Genomic DNA, 18282 nt, shown 5'->3' on the forward strand with positions numbered 1-18282 from the left:
TGAATAAGTCGGTGGCCACGATATTTACATAAATTCCGATTCCGCGAAAGTGGATTTATCCACGGATAAATCTCGTGAAATTTTGAAAACGCGTTACAAGTTTCAAGACGGCTATATATATATATGTATATATCTTAGGTATTATCTCTGGGTCGATAGAAGTTGTTGGATGTAGAGCGCTTCATCTCGCGTTATAATCTCGCGTGCCCTTAGACGAGGTTGAAAGATGAGGAACGCAGCTTCGAATATTCATACATTCTTGTGCTTCGTTCAACGCTGGTATTCATTGCGTAAATGTGTGATGCGTGAAATATATATTATTCGATGATGCGCAACAAGTGAGTGATATTTAAAGCTGTAGCCTGCTCTACTTACGATTTTTGTCTCTTGACGAATGAATGAATTGAACGATGTTGGGGAATCTAGTATGTCAAAGTGTTGTGAATAATTAGAAAGAAAAGGGAAATATGTTGCGTTCAATTGATTTGTCGTGCATTTATCTCTCGGAACGGATGTCATGTCCTGTTCTGTTGAGGGAGAAAAAATAAATATCGATGCGCTTGCAACGAGATAAATCATGCTGCGTGAAACCTTCGATGAGAAGTATAGCGTTATCGTAAATTAAATACGAGAGAGGAATAAGCAAGAGAACATTACGATGATAACTTTGTCCTAATTGTGTATTTTCGGTGATGGGTTTTCGCTTGTTTTGGCATGCTATAAATAACAATGTGGATCGTACTTGTTTTTGTTTTAGCATGGTAAACGCGTAAAAGATTGAGATCAAGCGTATAAATTTGGATATCTTGATAGAATCTTAAGAGAAAACATTCCAATAGAATCCTTAAGTAGAATATTCTTTGAACATTCCTTTGGCAAAATATTTTGGCAGGAGCCCAAGAAGATTCGAACGTAGTAGAATTCTAAAGAAACTCGCTTCTTCCGATACAGCTAAGACATTTAGTATTACGATAGAATCTTGTTAGAACCCAAAATGTGTTGATCGAAAAACACGTCGCAATATTTCAGAAAATAGGAACGGAATAACGGTCAATTATTTTACTCGGCTATGATTTTTATTACTGTATTCTGTTAATTTCTTTTTATTCTTCTTTCACGTTACGTCTTTTATCTTTTATAGATTCTTCTCTCCTGAGCTTCTTTCTATCCGTTCCAATGTTTTTACATCAGCCTTTTGTCCTTTTTATCGCGCGGCTTTCCCTCGTGTCACACACCTTCTTTCATCATTTTGAAATTTCAGCTAAGACGTTTTAAGAAGCGCCTCAAAGAGAATTTAGAAGAGAATTCTATCAGTAAAGGAATTAAAATTTCACGATTCATTACGTTAAAAGGTTTCATGAAATAACATCTGAACAATATTAAATCAAAATGTCTTCTTTGAAAAATTATTTCCTCCTTCTCCTTTTCATTAGCTCCCAATTCACGTACAATTTTTTTTTAATGATCATCGATTAATAAAGCACACGGGGAGACGAGCGATTATCGAGTCCTCTCGTTCAATTTTCATTCTAATCTGTTTCAGTTACGATGCGCCTTTTCAACTCTTCGATGATTCTTCAAAATCACCGAAAAAGGATAATCCAGCCTCTCCTTTCGAGAGAGTTCGCACTTTCAGCATTTATGAAAAGCCCTTTCAGTACACACGCTTCAAGATCATCGGATCAGCACGTATCCACTCGATGCGACGTCAACTTTGATCTCTTTGAGAAGAAAAGACAGAGATTCGTTGTGTGGTTTGCGCTCGAGTCTGTAGTTATAGATCCCGTGTGACCCATTATCGGCCAGATGCATGCTCTACTTTTCGCTCGTGCTATTCGAAATTCGTTTCGACTTGGAGGCAAAGTTACGAGAGGCGATGAGAAAATAATTTGTATATTTTTGCGTGGAGCAACGACGAATTGGATTGACGAATTTTTAATGAGTCCACAGTGAGAATTAGAAAATAATAAGCCGAGAAAAAGTTGCTTAGGAGCGTATCGTTTATCCATTGTTATGTCGATTATATTGTTTTAATTAATCATATTCGCGGTGAAGAAATTCATGATGAATTTTTGAAAAAGAATTAGGGGATAATGAATTGAGAAGAAGTTGAAATGGAAAGATTCTATATTGTGTCGTTCGATTTTTATAATTAAAAATTGATGAGATCAATCAGTGTGATTTACGTAGTTCTCTCTTGATCAAATTTTTGGCTGATCAAGTAACTATTTCTCTTTATAAAAATAACTTCTTAATAACTTCTTCTATTTCTAAATCCTTTTCGAAACGAACAAGTCTTTTTCGTGAATGTTCGCTCAACACGATATCTATATGCAATAAGACAAGATCCAAAGCTTTTTCTTCGAGATTATACTTTTTAGAAGATGTGCTTCCCAACTTTGCGTGTAGTTAGACAGAAATTCGATTAAACTGTTGCTCGAAAACGGAAGACTGCAAAGATCTTGATGGAAATTTACTTTTTGCCGAATAGATTCCTCAGGATCTGTATTTATGCAACATAAACGGCATGCCGCGCAAAATGTCACGAACTTTCGTCTAAATTTCACTTTTAGTAAATGACTAATCCTCACACGTCTCTTCCGAGGAAGTTCTAATCAGTAGTCGAGCAAGTTTTGTGAAGTCTAGAAACTTGGTATTCCTATGAATTGGATACACAACTGCGAAGTATCAAAGAACGGATGATATTGAGAGATATCTTTGAAGATTAAATTGCAATGGATCATCCAGTTATCGAATATATTTGCACTTCGAATTCATATCATTCTCCATGTATTTTTGATATATCCAAATATAAATTTTCAATTTCGGATATATAATATCAATTATCGAAATCATGTAATCATTCTTTCTTCCTTCAATCCTTATTTTTTTAATAATTGCACGTTCACTTTGTTTCATTCAATCTAAATCAAGAAATTTTACAAATCACTATATTATAATCATTCGAAATTAAAAATGCCATTTTAAATCTTAAATTGGCACAAAATATTATATTTTATTAACTATCCATTTTAAGGCATTGTTAGAAAGTTTCTCTCACATAAATGTCTACCATACAGGAACATGTGAAGGATATTTTCCAGATCCATGATATGGTAGATAATCGTCTTTGAGCTTATACTTTCTTCTGAACTCGAAATAAAGTAAAAATGGCAATTAGATGGCCACGAGATATCCAAATTATTCGCTCAATCGATAGATTCGATTTTAACATCTTTAATCATTAATCATTTCATCGGGCATTGTTGGGATAAATCGTTCCGAGCAATCCAGTATCTTCAAGACGAACATAATCGCAGTAAAAAGAGACATTTTTCCCCGAATTTTCGTAAATCATCACGTATCAACGGGCGGCGATTTATTACGCGATATAATGGAATCGACAAGCGGCTGCTATTTATCGTGCCGCCTATAAAATTGTGTGTCGTTCGAGACGCGATAGAGGCACGAGCTCGTTATTTACGGGCGTTGCTCGTAATGGGGCGAGAGTATTTCAGCGTTAAAAAATTATCCGCGCCTTTAGCGGGTCCTCGAGTTTTCTTCGACGTTTCCAGCTAACTTACGAGACGGTGCAAGAAATTCGAGCAGATTTCTTCGTCCGAAATTCCAGTATGTTGGAATTGATTCGGAGAGAAACGCGCGTGTCGAAATTTATGTACATAAAAAAAAAAAAAAAAATTCTACTACGAATTGTGATATATCGTAAAACGTTACACGTATGGTGTAACGTTCCGAAGGTTTGATAAATAAAATTTGTGTCACTTCGAGCACAATTTTCGAGAAAATCAAATTTGAAAAATTGTCAGGTGAAGTTACCAGAATTTGATTAATTCTCTAGACTAGAAATATGACTAGAAACACGCGTGAAAAAATAAAGTTAAAAATTTTTCCGCTAAAAAAAATTCAATTTCTTGAATATTAATCGAATCGATAGAATTTACAAAATTTCATCTTCTCGAGAACAATAAGTTTTCGGGTAAAAAATTTCATTTATTATATTTTTTTTTCTCTATACTTTTCATAGATAGAATAATCTCCGTTTTATAAATAGGATATTTCAACAGGAAATTAAATTCACGTGTAACTATTGACTTTTCCGAAATCGAAACTATCGGACTATCAAAACGAAAAAATTTTCCTACTAAATAAATAAATTTCTATTTATTTTTTCACAGAAAGATATAGAATCATACTACGATTACAGCAATTACAAGTACAATTGTATATATATATATATATATATCGTTCCATTTACGTCAGCGGAAACTGAAATTGAAGGTTTCGTACCGATCGGTTAAATTGCGAAGAAAGTTTCCACGGAGGAAGACAATTTATTGATCGAGAAAAATATAAGAGTGGAAAAAGAAGTTGGAAAAGAAAAAAGTTTGAAAAAACAAACGCCAAAATTAATCTTCGATCAGGGAACACGGTGTAGTTCCTTCGCAACGTTTAATTCAAGAAGAGAGAGTCTCGAGCCAAAAGAGAAATCCATGTTTTCTTTCCTTTTCTTTCTTTCCTTTAAAATTCGACCAAAGTCACTTCTCCATTTTTCCAACGCCGCCTTTTCCCAAAGACTTTCAAGATCTCAAATTGGCCGCGCACAATTTACCTTCGCGCGATTCTCGAGACCTATTAAGTCGATTCGACCGGAAGGAAGTTCGAGAGTGTGGAAGGGACAAGTGGATGAAGAGGACGTTCGAATAACGAACGAGCCAGTTTCACAGAATCCTCGACTTATCTTAAAAATCATCTCCTTCTCAAAATACGCGGAGTTGGAGAAAAAATGTCGAGGAATGGGGCATAAGAATTAATTGGTGATATTCTCCTCCGATATAATATATTATTTGTAACAGTTTGTAAAAATGTGAGACAAGATAGAAGATAAATCGTTTTCAATTAATAATAATCCTTAATCCTGAATAATAATAATAACAATAACGATGATGAAGAAATCACTCGTAAGGAACGAGTATATAACGATGACAATGCAATTTTTACGACATTGTGCATCGAGGAATTAAAACCGAAATTTTGGATATAGAATTGTGTCAATTTTAATTTCTTTAGATCATCAATAACTATGCCTGATGCGTGTGAAAGAAAATTAAAGGAACTAATTTTGACCAGACAACGATCAATTCGAATAGAATTTTCTGAAAACATTTAAAACACAAATGAAGATAAAACCGAAAGAAATAGACACAGACGACTATAGAAATATAAATAAACAAAACAGAAAATTCTCTAATAGGCCTGGTAAACGAAAAATATATTGGATCCATGAAAATCAACCAATCAGATATTCCTTAGATATTTCCTCCAAAAGATTTCTTTCCGCACAATGCACAAACTCGCCAACTTATTTATAATTATATGCCGGAGGCGCTATTGATCGTTCTAATTGGATCCGTGGTCGAATAATCGAACCAAGGACCAATTTAAGACGCTGCTTCGCCGCTGGTAAATCTCATTAGCGTCGATAGGAAGATTTCGTGAAAATAAAAAAAGAAGAAGAAAGAAAAGAGAAAAAGACAGATCGAGAATGAACTTCCTTCGAATCCTTCTTGTACCAAGACTGTTTCGCAATCCAGGAACCGCGTGTCTCGATTATGCTATTCGAAACCAGGCCACCCTATCCTGTTCTTCCGTGAAAAATATTTTCCACGAGATTGGGAAGGGCTATTGAGAAAATTAGGATCTGGGAAGACGGTAGGATTCGAGAGGGAATAAAATTGAATGTTAGAGGAGTTCGATAATTGGAGAAATAATTCAAAATCTGTACGATTTCGATATACGTGAGATATGAAAGAACGAAAAGGGTGATTTTCCAAGAAGGATTGGATAAATATGATAATATGGTTTTTAATTTTCATCCGAATGAGTTATTCAGGTTTGTACTTAATTACAAGAACGAACCTCTTTTTTTTTTTTACGTGTTACGAGTAAAAATTTGAATAAATGTAAATGGAGACGTGATTATTAAATTAAACCATCGTTGACGCCAACTTCATTTCTACGCCACTAATTTTTTTAATCAACATATATTATTAAATTCGGCTTTATAACATTCTGTTACGAAAGAAATTTCATAAAATATTATTAATTTTAAAAAAGTAGAAGTAATTATAACGTCACGTCTCTAATAAATTTCTCATTCTTATAGAGTCTCTCATATTTAACGAATTAACGAAACTATCGATCCATATACATACACATTCATTGAAAAAAATATATCTACCACATTAATTTCATATTAAAATTTATATATAAATTAAAATAAATTATTAAAATGATATTAAATGATATTAAAATTTCAATTTGCCCCCAAATTTCTCCCAAAAATCGGAGAAATGAAGATGGAAAACAAGAAAGAAAAAATACGATATATTTCACTGTAAATGTACTCAATAATAGATTCACAGAGGCGAAAGTTAATTATTTTCCAAGTCTTTCCGCTTCATGTTCCGGGGATGAAACGCGAAATCGTAAGAACGATATTAGGTAATGTCTCCTTCCTAGATTTATGGATAGAATGCCTCGACACGCAACCATCTTTTCATATGAAACGCAACTTGGCAACGGACCAAATTGTCCAAAGACACCGTGGATTCTTATTACGGTATGCTAGCGGATTTATTCGCCTTTGCACGCAAATTTCTTCACGATTCGACCCAGTCACGGGATCTGCAAGTACATTTTTCCCTGGACATAAATCTTCTCGGTCAAAAATGGAAAAGGTTAGATGAACTTCGACTTTCCTTCGAATATTCCAACTATTTCCATAGGAAGAAAGTTGACCGAAAATGTGAAAAGTTGAGGTTTGGTCTTCTGGAAGGAGAAATTTTAGTAATGGAAAGATGTGGCGAAGATTGTCGTAGTATTTTTATACCAGATATCAGTTTGTATTTATTGTAAAGAAGAAAAATATGTACAAGTATATTGTGTGTATAGCCATGCGAAGATAATCTAATAACGATTTTCACGACAATTTTAGATTATCTTGAAAAAATAGGAATAATGTTTCTTTTAGAAAAGCTAGGATAGGAAATATGAAGATATCGCTTCTACCTACTGAAAAATTTCGATCTGAAAATTACACTGTTTTAAAAATATTTTGCACAAAAATCCTACAGACTTATATAACCTATTGTTTACCTATTGTTTAGACTTTCAAAACATATACAACTGATCAGCAACACTAAACACTAAACTCAATAACTTTTACAGTCACGTATCGATCTTTTCAATGATACCAGAATTTACCATCGATCGTGCTGAATTTCTCTCATAACCATTATTCTTGGCGGGAATCATAGTCACTGGCTTTCCACCGACTTTCCTATCGTTAAATATTCATGCAAACCCGAGAACGCGTTATTTATCGGAATCTGATCACCCGGTTATCCCATCTGGCTGAATTATAAATAGAATAGAGCTCGAATCGAGCCAAGTCAGATCCCTTTCAAACACGTATCCCTTTGGATCGTATAGAATACGTTTCACCAGACGCGATCGCCTTTAGGCAACACAGTGACTGCATCCTGTTATTGCACAGACGACGCCCTCGCAAGATATACGGAAATGTAAAGCTAATAATAGCGGACACGCAGGAAATACGCAAGATCACTGCTTTGTCCAAATAATAGATGCAATTAGCTTTGTAACGTATCTTTGGATGATTATGACCATAGAATCCTCGATTGATAAGGGTAAACAGGAATTTCGTGAATTAATCTCTAGGAACTACATCTGTGCACGATATATCCTTCTCATTAAAAATCTTGATGAATTAAAAATAGAACACGAAAATTATCGGAAAGAGAATGATATATTTGTCAAAAAATTCCAACTACTTTCTTCTTTGCGCAATTTATAATCAATTTATAACGAGTTCCGTTTTAATCAATTACAAAATCACATAATTTTTTCCCAAAATCCGTCACACGACCACAGAAATAGAAACCTGCGTTCAATGCTCCCAGCCTCGAATCCGAAAGATTACCGGCATCGACGAGTTGCCCGATTTACATAAACAAACGTACGAAACAAGGCTTCCGTCTGGAATTCGCGCGATTCAACGACCAATTTCCCGTAATCTGCCCTCGGCGGAGCGTTATCGGCGAATTCGGTGTAACTGCTGGCGTTGACAGCGTGTAACTAAATATCAGTAAAACGTATTGTTTCGCGATCGACAGCGACCGCGGTTACATCGTTCCAATACCGATTCCGCTCCTATTCAAAGCACGCGACACGTTCAACGCGTTACCGTGACGCCCCGCGACGACAAATTCGTACGCGCTGTCGATTTTCGTCCGATTCCATCCATTTTCTGATCGATCATTTCCGCCGATGCTCGAAAAATATTTCATCTTAACGGGTAGATAGATAATTAACGACGAATATTTGGGGGGGAAAATGGAGGAAGTTGAAGTAATATTTGATAAAATATTATTTGTTAGATATCGCGGATTTTAGATGTGATAAATCGAATCGAATCGCGTGATGATGATGAATTTAGAACTTCAAGCGATTTCACAAATTATTTGAAGCATAATTTCTTATTATTCATATATTATTTATATCATATATATATTTGTAAATATTTTCTATTTGTATTTCCAATCCTAATTTATATCTTTATCCATTCGTGTTTCAAAAATACGATTTTCAATTATCTTGATATTTATAAATAGTTAAAATTCAAGAATATTCAAATCACTTCCTATCCTCCAAAAACTAATGCAGATATAAGAGCAGATATAAGAGATATAGATTATCAAGCTAAATAATAAATTTCGAGCAATTAAATTCTCAAAACAGTAGATATATATCTCGTAAAAAAGGAAGGAGGTGAAAAAAAAGAATGAAAGTAAGGTTTATCAATGGAGAAACACTTTCCTCGAGGGAAAAAGAAAAAGAAAGGTTTTGAAACGTTTGTTCGTGCCGTGAGAATATCTTGTGACCCTCGAAGTCGGCGAGTTTTTCACCAACTTTCACGGTCTAAAACGAGCAAAATCGTATCGTTGTGCTTCGGACGAAGATACCTCGAGGTACGAGAAAAGATAAAGTGTCTTTTACGAGAATAGAAAAAAAAAAAAAATAAAAAAAAAATAAAAAGAAAGAATTCGAAACGCGAACAATCGTATTAGAAGGATCGCGTTGAGGTACGAGTGCGTTGAACTCGAGATAAAAGGGGACAGATTTCGCTTAGAACGGCACAATTTATGTGATATTGTATCTTCAACGAGCCGTGAACTGATTCTCGCGATCCTTGCTATACCTTCCAAGGATGTCAAAGTTTTTGTCGAGGTGGCTTTAATAAACCGTGCACGTGAAACGATCCTTTTTCTGCGATCCCTTTTTATATATTCCTCTTCAACTTATTCGTTGAAAGTACGAAGTGTGAATCTAGACAACGAAACAACAATCTACTAGACTTCGTCCTCTTCGAAAGCCACTTTTGGATAGACATGGTGTGGTAATCGTAATGCTCGTAATATGTTTTAGAAATACGTTTTGAAAATTTTCATTCTCTGTTTCCCTTGGAAGTTTGCAATTTTATAATTTTGGAGGAGAGATTTTATATCGATTCACAAGTGGTTGCAGAGAGAAGTTTTCATAAATTTCGTTTGAAATATGGCAGAAACAGTAAAATTGTAGCACCAACGCGGTTGAAATCATTCTAGATCTTTTTTCCCTTTCTGATCATACCTCATATTCGTCGTAGAAATTCAACGAGAGAAAATCGTTCGATGTAAAGAACAAGTTGCCGTGAATCAAAAGGAAACCAAGTTTTCTCTCCGTTTCTCTCGCGATGCAAGGTTCGATAACGGTGATGGTAATTAGATAGAAGCGAACTCGTGTAATTATAAGGGACGTATAAACAGTGCAACGTCGTGAAAGACTGTTCGATATTAATCTCAAAAAGGCGTGCCTCGTCCACGAAGGCGAATTATACGTCCGTGCAACTGCGCGGACGAGCAGTGAATTAAGTCCAACCATGGCCAGACACGAAAAAGGCGTATCCTTCTGGGAAGTCGAAAGCATTGCCAAAGGATGGAAAACCCGAGGACTGTGGTATATATAACTACAGTGTCTGAAATCGAGCCAGTTCACCCTCCATCGGTATTCATATGTTCCACTTCTCGTCCACCATTTTCTAAATCTTTTTCTCGGAATATATTTCATCGTGACCCATCGTAAATACCACGATTACCGCCACGTTGTTTTCACGTTGTCGATCATACGCCTCTGTTCGAGAGAATAGATTTTCCAGATTTTCTTCCAACCGATTTATACTACACTTCTCCGCAAGGGAATTGGATCATTGGCGTTCAAGTGTACGCCGTTCAAGCTTGAATTTTTTACTTCTATCAACAATTTCCATTACTTTCTTTTCGATCATTCATCGTCGATTAGCCGTTATTTATCATGATGCGTTATATCTTCATTATTTATTTAAAAAAAAATTCAATAATATTTTCCCACATCTAAATTCCATTATATTCCTACAGAAATCTTATCTTCCTTATCCATCTTTTTCTTATATCCACTCCTCTTAGGGATCTCGACTCACCCTATCGATTTCGCTCGACGCAGGCCCGGAAACTCGGCATCGAGGCGAACAACGTGCTCAACCAACGGTGTCGTACATCGAAGTAAGAAGTTCTCGTGGTGGCTCTCCCTTCTCTAACGAGTTTTGTCAACCGATCGGATAAATTAGTCGCCTCAAAAAGCCGGGCCCGTCTTTCTCAGCCACCAATTACGCGCGCAATCGTGGCCGAGCCGCTTGTTAACGGAAGTGGGTGTACTCCTCCCCCGCCATCGTTCTCGCGCTGATAATGGAACTTTTCAATTGAATTCACCGCGATTATTCCACGATATTTCCGAGCGACGCGCGTTCAATCTCCGTTGATCGAGGGCTGGTATCAAAACCGAGAAAGAAGAGGAGAGAAAAAAAAAAAGAGAGAAAGAGGAGGGAAAAACCGACCCCGTCTGCTAATATTTATTCACAAGAAATTACATTTTCTTCTTCGATAAGGGAATAACCCCTAGATTTCTACTCGAAACTTTTCACCCTCCCCCTCCAAGAGTTCCCATCCCCGATTCCCCGTGTCTCGACGATTAAACACGGCGCGACTAGAAAATTCTTGCTTAACTAATGGATTCGCGGGCCATTTTGTCGACTCTGGATGAATATTTGAATATTTCATTACATCTTCCTTGAATTTTGTAGCGTAACGACGTTAAGAGTATTACAGAGGCGTTATGACCGAGTTTGGGAAGTAAGATTGGTGGATAATTGTTCTTCTAGCGGAGTGAATGGAAAGTAGATTCGTAGAAATGATTGTTTCGTAAAAGGGACGAGATTTTTTTCGACGACGCGCGTAATGATTCGGTTAATTATGGAAAGATGGGATCCGAGTTTGACGTCTCGAGTTAGGACAGTGAAGTGGATAACAAAGCTCGACTCCGAGGGCTAAACAAATTTGCGATCTTTACTCGTTTACAATCGACGATGTTGTTCCAATTAATTGAGCATTATTTCGTATCATAGCCTCGTGTATAGAAATATTGTAAGAATTTATAAAATGATGATAATAATAATAATCAAAAGTTGATTCATTTTTGCCTCTAATCGTTATAAATTCATTATTTCTTTCTCCCTTCGCAACAATATATTATCTTTCCATTCAAAATCATCTTTTCTCATTAGTTTGATCCATTTGTAACAACATGCCACATACGTGTGATATCTCAATTCTTTCGTAATGGATATTGTTTATTATTTAGTACTATTACTCGCTACACTTTTGATTTCTTCTTATGAGAGTGAAATAAATATAATCATAAATATCCTCTCTCTATTTCTTTCTAAATGACACGAGTTACAACTCGCGTCAAACTCAATTAAACGCACATTAATTTCTTTTCTATTCAAATTCATTTCGGAAATTTATTTCCGAATTTATTTCGGAATAAACGACATATTTTTCCATTTTCCTTGACACGAATCACGGAAAATATTTACACTGGATTCAGAAACACTTGGATATTATCGAAGCTTTCGATCGAAGAGAACTAAACACGTTCGCAGCTTATGCAAGTATACGTATGTTTCTGGTACGAAACCGGAATTCCTTGAGAGTAGCCCTCAACATCCCTCCAACTGCGCGACACTTTACCATTTTCACCGCCGCCACGATCGAAACTCGCTTCCTTTCGGTCACTGTTTACGGATAGTTTCGATTCGAGACCTTATTTTCCCACGTCCCCGTAGGAAGAGGAATCGAAAAGTTTCCACGTAGGTAGTTTCGACGAGTTTATCAATAAGGAAAGCGATTCGAAGGGACGAGTATGCGGGAAAGCCTGGCTTTTAAAAGTTGTATGGGCCAGGATATGGAACGTAATGGCGGAATAAGGAATATTGAAATTCGTGGATCCACTTCGAAACGACTTTTCGTGAACCCACTTTTCGTGGGATTGTTTAACCGAACCTTCTTTGTTTTGAAAAGTATATAATTGTGTTCGTCCGAGAGTGCACCTGGCAGTTTGAACTCGCGTTATTTTGGAGAAATAATTTAATTAAAATCTAAATAAAATCGAATGAAAGCTTTGCAAGATTTTTACGAATTTTTGATAACTTTAAATAAATTTATCTTTACATTTCTATATACTATCGATTCGTTGTTATTCAAATCTGAAATTTTCCTTTGGAAAATCACAGAAACTTACGCTTTTTTAATCTATATACCGAAATACTGATTCATTATTATATTAAATCACGATTTTCGATTATTGATATTTTTTAATACGCATTATCTCTTCTGGAAGATCCTTCAGAATAATCACCGAAACTATGCATATGAAATTTTCCTGAAATTGAAGAATCACCACTCAAGAAATTTGATTACCGAACTATTCTCCAATTTTCTCTCTTCTAATTCATCATTCTCCTCTAAAAACACAAATTCAACTACGAAGCAATTACAATTTCATCGCGAGCAAGATAAACAAGATACACCACATGTTTCGAATAAAAAAAAAAGACATAGATTGACAAATAATAATCCAACAGCAATTTCTACTTGATCCACTTGAAATTCTAACAAAATTGCAAAAACGAGGAGTAATCTAATGATGGGCGGAAAAAGTTTCGAGGAATTTTCCCATGGAACGAACATCTTGCGTGACAGAGGTGGTACATTACCACCAAGTAAGTGTTAAGAGCGTAGCCAAGGGGAGTCGTAGAAGGCTTTTGTCTTCCAAGTGCCTTTTCTTGTTCCATACGCTCGATATTTTGTGCTTTGTCGGAGTGACGATAGGTGTCTTTAATCGGCGAGAACCGTAAGAGGACTTAAGAATTAAGAATCAAAGCGCGTGCACGCGACTCGTGACGCGAATTCAAACTCTTTACAAGCGGTTGGATCGTTTGTATCGAGAGAGTCGTTGGAAACGGAAGTAAGTAACGTATTTAAATGCATCGAGACGGGATGCTTTGTGCAACTTCCATCAAAAGTTTTTTGAAGATCATTTTGATGGAATTTTTTACGTTCGATGGTTTTGAATCGTGCTTCCACTTTTATATTAAATTGTCATGATTGTTCGATCAAATTATTATTTATTGCTTTTTGAAATCAAAGCTTTGAGAGTTTGAAGTGAAGATTTGTATAGTTGATAGATGTGAGACGAAGATGAATTTATTATTTTAGCTGTAAAGTGAAATTGATACTTTTATGTATTTGTTGGATTAAAAAAATACGAAATTTTGACATTTGTAAACTCATATTGTATATGAGAGGAAATAAAACGAGAAATTTTATTAACGATTGACAAATATCAATAAATGATATCGTAAAGAAACTACAATTGAAGATAATTGGATAATATTTTTTCTTCTTTATTGAGTTATTTATTGAAAAAACGACATTTCCGGTCCATTAATTTACCGCCGTTCGAACAATCGTTTTAACGTCTAATTTAGCAAGGAAAGAGAGATCGTATTTATAAAAGTCGGACTAATTTCAGGGAAATATTTAATTACTCGGTGTAATCGCGCGGGAAATCAATAGCTTTCCATGACACACGCTATTAATTCTTGCTTTAAGAAAAAGAAGAAAAAAATTGCTATACACTTAGCATCCTATTTCTTTATTAAAATATCCTGGATCCTATTTTCAAATACAATAAAATTACTTAAACTTTCGCGCACGATTGAAAACTAACATTCTATTAATGAAATTTAATGAATTAAAGTAAAAAACTTCCCTAACATTCTCGAACTTACTAAGATTCCAAAAGATTTCTCTTTTATTTTCTAAGAACATATTCAAAAATATAGCAAAAAAAACAAAAAACGAACTAATCAATAATAGTAAATATTAATTTAAAAATCTAAATCTAAAAACTTACAATATTTGCTAATAATATTAACTAATAATATTCGTGCAAGAGACTGTTAAAATAATTGAAAACAAAATCTTTTCAAAAAACTCACCGATCTTTCGTCGTTGCCTGGGGAATCCTGGCGTGGCATTCATCGCGTATCTCGCCGTGGAACTAATCTCAGCTTCCACTAATCTGCAACAAAGATAATTTGTTCCGTTAGAAAGATCGATTAGAAAACAGGCGAGAGAGGAGTTTTCGGGTGGATCGTTTAAAGAAGCATCGAGGCGCGACAACTCTTGCGGCCTATGGCCAGTGTGCAAACTTTGGCACGTGTTGCACAGGAACTTCGCAGCGTTTAACGGTCCGATAAAATCTCAATTATAGTCGCTGGCGTGTCCTATGAGCTGCTAGCGACCGTGTACACTGAGCCACACGGTCAACGAGTAAACGTGATCGCAATTTACCGTTTACCGATCGATTATTTCTTTTCCAGTCGCTTAAAACGAAAGAAATTTCACCCACCGAATCTTAGCATTCATCTAAGCGGCAATGTAAATAGCACGAACTTTATACAAGCACATTTTTTCTGGCATCAATCGTTATAAATGAAATGTGACGATGATTCTAGTGCTTCAATTGTTTCTTATATGGAAGATTACTTAGGTTATCTTTATCTTTGTTTCTTTCGTGACCAGTCACATTTTATCGCACGATTCTTCTGTCATTCCTTATCCTTTTAAAAGAGAACAAGCAAAGAATCGTCCTTGTACATCAACATTTGTTGGTATCAGAATTGGAAAAAACAATTCCCTGCATTAAAATTATTTAAACTATTATTAAAAACATTTAACATTGGACGAAAATTCGATCAATCGAAAATACTTTGGTTTACCTCGAAAGTATCTTGGAGCGAAGCTGGTTGGAACATTGGCGAGATAAACTTCGAGATTGCACGCAGTATCTTCACATGAAGGCTTAAATTTGAAGCACCGATAGTAGCGAGCTTCGTTGTGCATCGGAAAATTACCACGACCGCGCCATTAACCAATGCGCTCATGGTGTAATTGCCCTTTTCCAACCCTCGCCTCTTGTTTTCACCGGCCATTTGTCCGCTTTCGCGTCAATTCGCGGACACCTTGCCCTCCATATACTCCGTCGCGACCTCTAATTGAGATTTTATCGGCGGATAAACCGGTTGGATTTTCGTCAGAGTAGCGCCCGCGTTAATTATTCGCTTAACAATGGCCCTGGAAATGCTCCGCATCAAATTTCGCGCGTCGACGATACTGGTGTTACAGGATATGCACGCATCAAGTTTTAATTCGAATAGTTTCACCGTAGAAGATAAACAAAACTAAGTGCATATTATCACACACAAAAGTTGGTATGAAACACTGTGAAAATTTGCAAGTAGTTATATTTCTGAAATAAAGAAACATAGAAAGTTTAGACAAAGAAAAATTAATAGATAGAATATTTCTACAGAAAAAATTCATGTAGGGATGAAGAAGAAGAAAAATTTTGATTCTAACGAACAAATTTAATATGTGACTTCTGACGATTTTATTTGAAATTTTTTGTTTGTTTCCGCATTTCTTGTAATGTTACCATATCTGACTTCCTGTTTAAATAAATGAATAATATGCTATAATTCTATACCTTCAAATTCTTCATAAATTATCGAAAAACATATCGGTTTTCGTAATTTTTCAAAACTAATTCCTTAATATGTATATTTTAGAAAAAATTGTTTGAATGCAACATTAATAAAAATGAGACGCTCTTATCCTTGTACAATAGCGTTCACTTAAATACTCCTCGTAGGATCTCTTGTTACAAGTACACTTAAATCTCCATTTAAACCCGATCTCTAAATCTAGATATCCAAGTACCTTTCAGTAAACCACAATCTAGAGCCATAGAATGACCACGAAGATGAACGCACACTAGAAAGGAAAGATAATTTCCCTCAAGTGTTTTTCTGACTTATTAGTGGCGCGAAACTGACATCGAGATCTTTTGGATCGGTTGCCAATATTTCGAGGCATAAAATTCAGTATAGATCGAATGCGAAACACACGGCCTGGAATTGAAGTTTCGGCAAATTGAAGCAGCTGCCAAACCCGCCTCTCGTTACACAGAATTTTGATAAATGAAGTTGCGCGTTAAAATTCGCGATACGAATCGAATTCCGTTTGAAGAAGATGGAAGATGGATTAAGAACGGAAAAGTTCTCTTGATTCCAATTTGATTTATGTTAAATATATTCAACCATTATCAATGGAACAAAATCTAATTATTTAAAAACTGGATAATAAATTAACAAAGAGAGAAATTAATAAAAATGGTATCAGAGAATATGAAAAATCGAAGATCTATTCAAAATTTAGATCTAGTGTAAAGAACACAACGCATATCGAGATTTAATCTTCTATCTTATTTCCATAATATATTCCACTAGATTTCGAAGAAAAAATCGAGAATATTTTCAATCCTCGACCATTATGATTCAAAACTTTAACTTCAACCACCATTAATACATCCAAATAAATTTCCAATATTTCTCAACTCGAATCTTTAATTTCCTCTTCGTTTCAATTCATATTCGCTCTTTTTCGCTTTTATACCTCTAATTCCATACTATTTCACAATTCGACGAGGTGGTCTTTTTGGTAATGTATTTTAAAATTCATTAATATTTATCCCGAATCGAAACATTTCATAAACGGATCTCTTTTGTTTCTCAGCTGTTCCACGAAGAAACTTATACGCGTCGTTTGCGGCGAACCGTTGAATTATTGCCCCGGAAATCGGAAGTAATTATTTCTTCCTTCAACTTGAACTCGGTGCACGGGCAATTAATCATGCTTATCATAATTATTCGCCACCGAATTTACACGGGAAAAGCCCGATATTTTTCATCGTTTATTCCTTCCTTTAATTTTTCAGATGAACGAGACGATATTAATATGCTGAATGCATTACTACTCCAAGTGATGTGAAAATATGTCTGCGAATCTGAAATAATAAAAAAGATTAATCTTACAATCTTTGAATGCATCAGGAAATAATTTCAATATATATACTCTGATTCGCGCCACAATATATTTAGGAAAATCAAATGATCAGGAAATGGTATCGAATGTTTTGCATTGCATTTCAATTTAAAAAAAATTATTTCAAGAATGATTGAATACTTCTTTTTGGATTTGCACCGAGAATATCTGTTACTAAAATTATTCCATTGTCAATAATCTCGACGAGCAAAAAGTCCAAAAGTATAGAGGGCGCGAAGGATAGGGATGGGGAGTAAAAACGATCCTCGGGGAGCACGGGTGCCAATAAAGCCCGGTTAATAACGATAATCGCCTGTTAAGTCAGGGTATATCGTAGCACGATGTGTCAGATACACACATTATCTCCGATTTTTTGGCGCACGCACTTATTATCGTTCGACGTGTCGGCCTGGGACAGATAACACTGGGGGGCTGAACGATAATTACAGGCGCGTATATCGTTCGGGGATATTCGTATAAATCGATGCGATTATTCTTTCCGTGACATTTTTCTGACGCGCGACACACTCGCGTGAAACGCGTGCGAGTATTACCGATGCTGTGGACAAACGAAAATTTGAACGCTTACGAATTATTACACGTGCCAATGCTAGCGAAACGAATGTACGCGATAGTTATTCGGGAGATAGGAACAGAATAGAAAATTTATTGCCGCTGAGAGTGATAAGTTTGAAAAATTGTTTGATATTTTTTTGAGAGACGAGTCGATGATTATTTGCAATGTGTATATGTATGTATATTTGATGGATCGAGTGAAAATTCAATTCTATAAATGAGAAATTGACGTAATCATATT

At 35.5% G+C, this 18282-nt stretch overlaps 1 protein-coding gene across 4 annotated transcripts in view; it reads right to left on the reverse strand.

Annotated features, from left to right (window-relative positions):
• The window catches only part of LOC107993447 (uncharacterized), a 248620-nt gene that overhangs the window by 124913 nt on the left and 105425 nt on the right, over positions 1-18282 (reverse strand). For 2 of the 4 annotated variants that reach the window (XM_062087253.1, XM_017049858.3), the window contains one exon: positions 14519-14601. The gene's annotated coding sequence lies outside the window, so the exon portion shown is untranslated. Of the gene's footprint in view, positions 1-14518; positions 14602-15301; positions 17428-18282 lie in introns of all 4 variants that reach the window. The other 2 variants (XM_062087256.1, XM_062087254.1) reach the window with 2 other exon arrangements.

This window comes from Apis cerana, linkage group LG1 (genome assembly GCF_029169275.1).
Source record: "Apis cerana isolate GH-2021 linkage group LG1, AcerK_1.0, whole genome shotgun sequence".
Taxonomy (NCBI): domain Eukaryota; kingdom Metazoa; phylum Arthropoda; class Insecta; order Hymenoptera; family Apidae; genus Apis; species Apis cerana.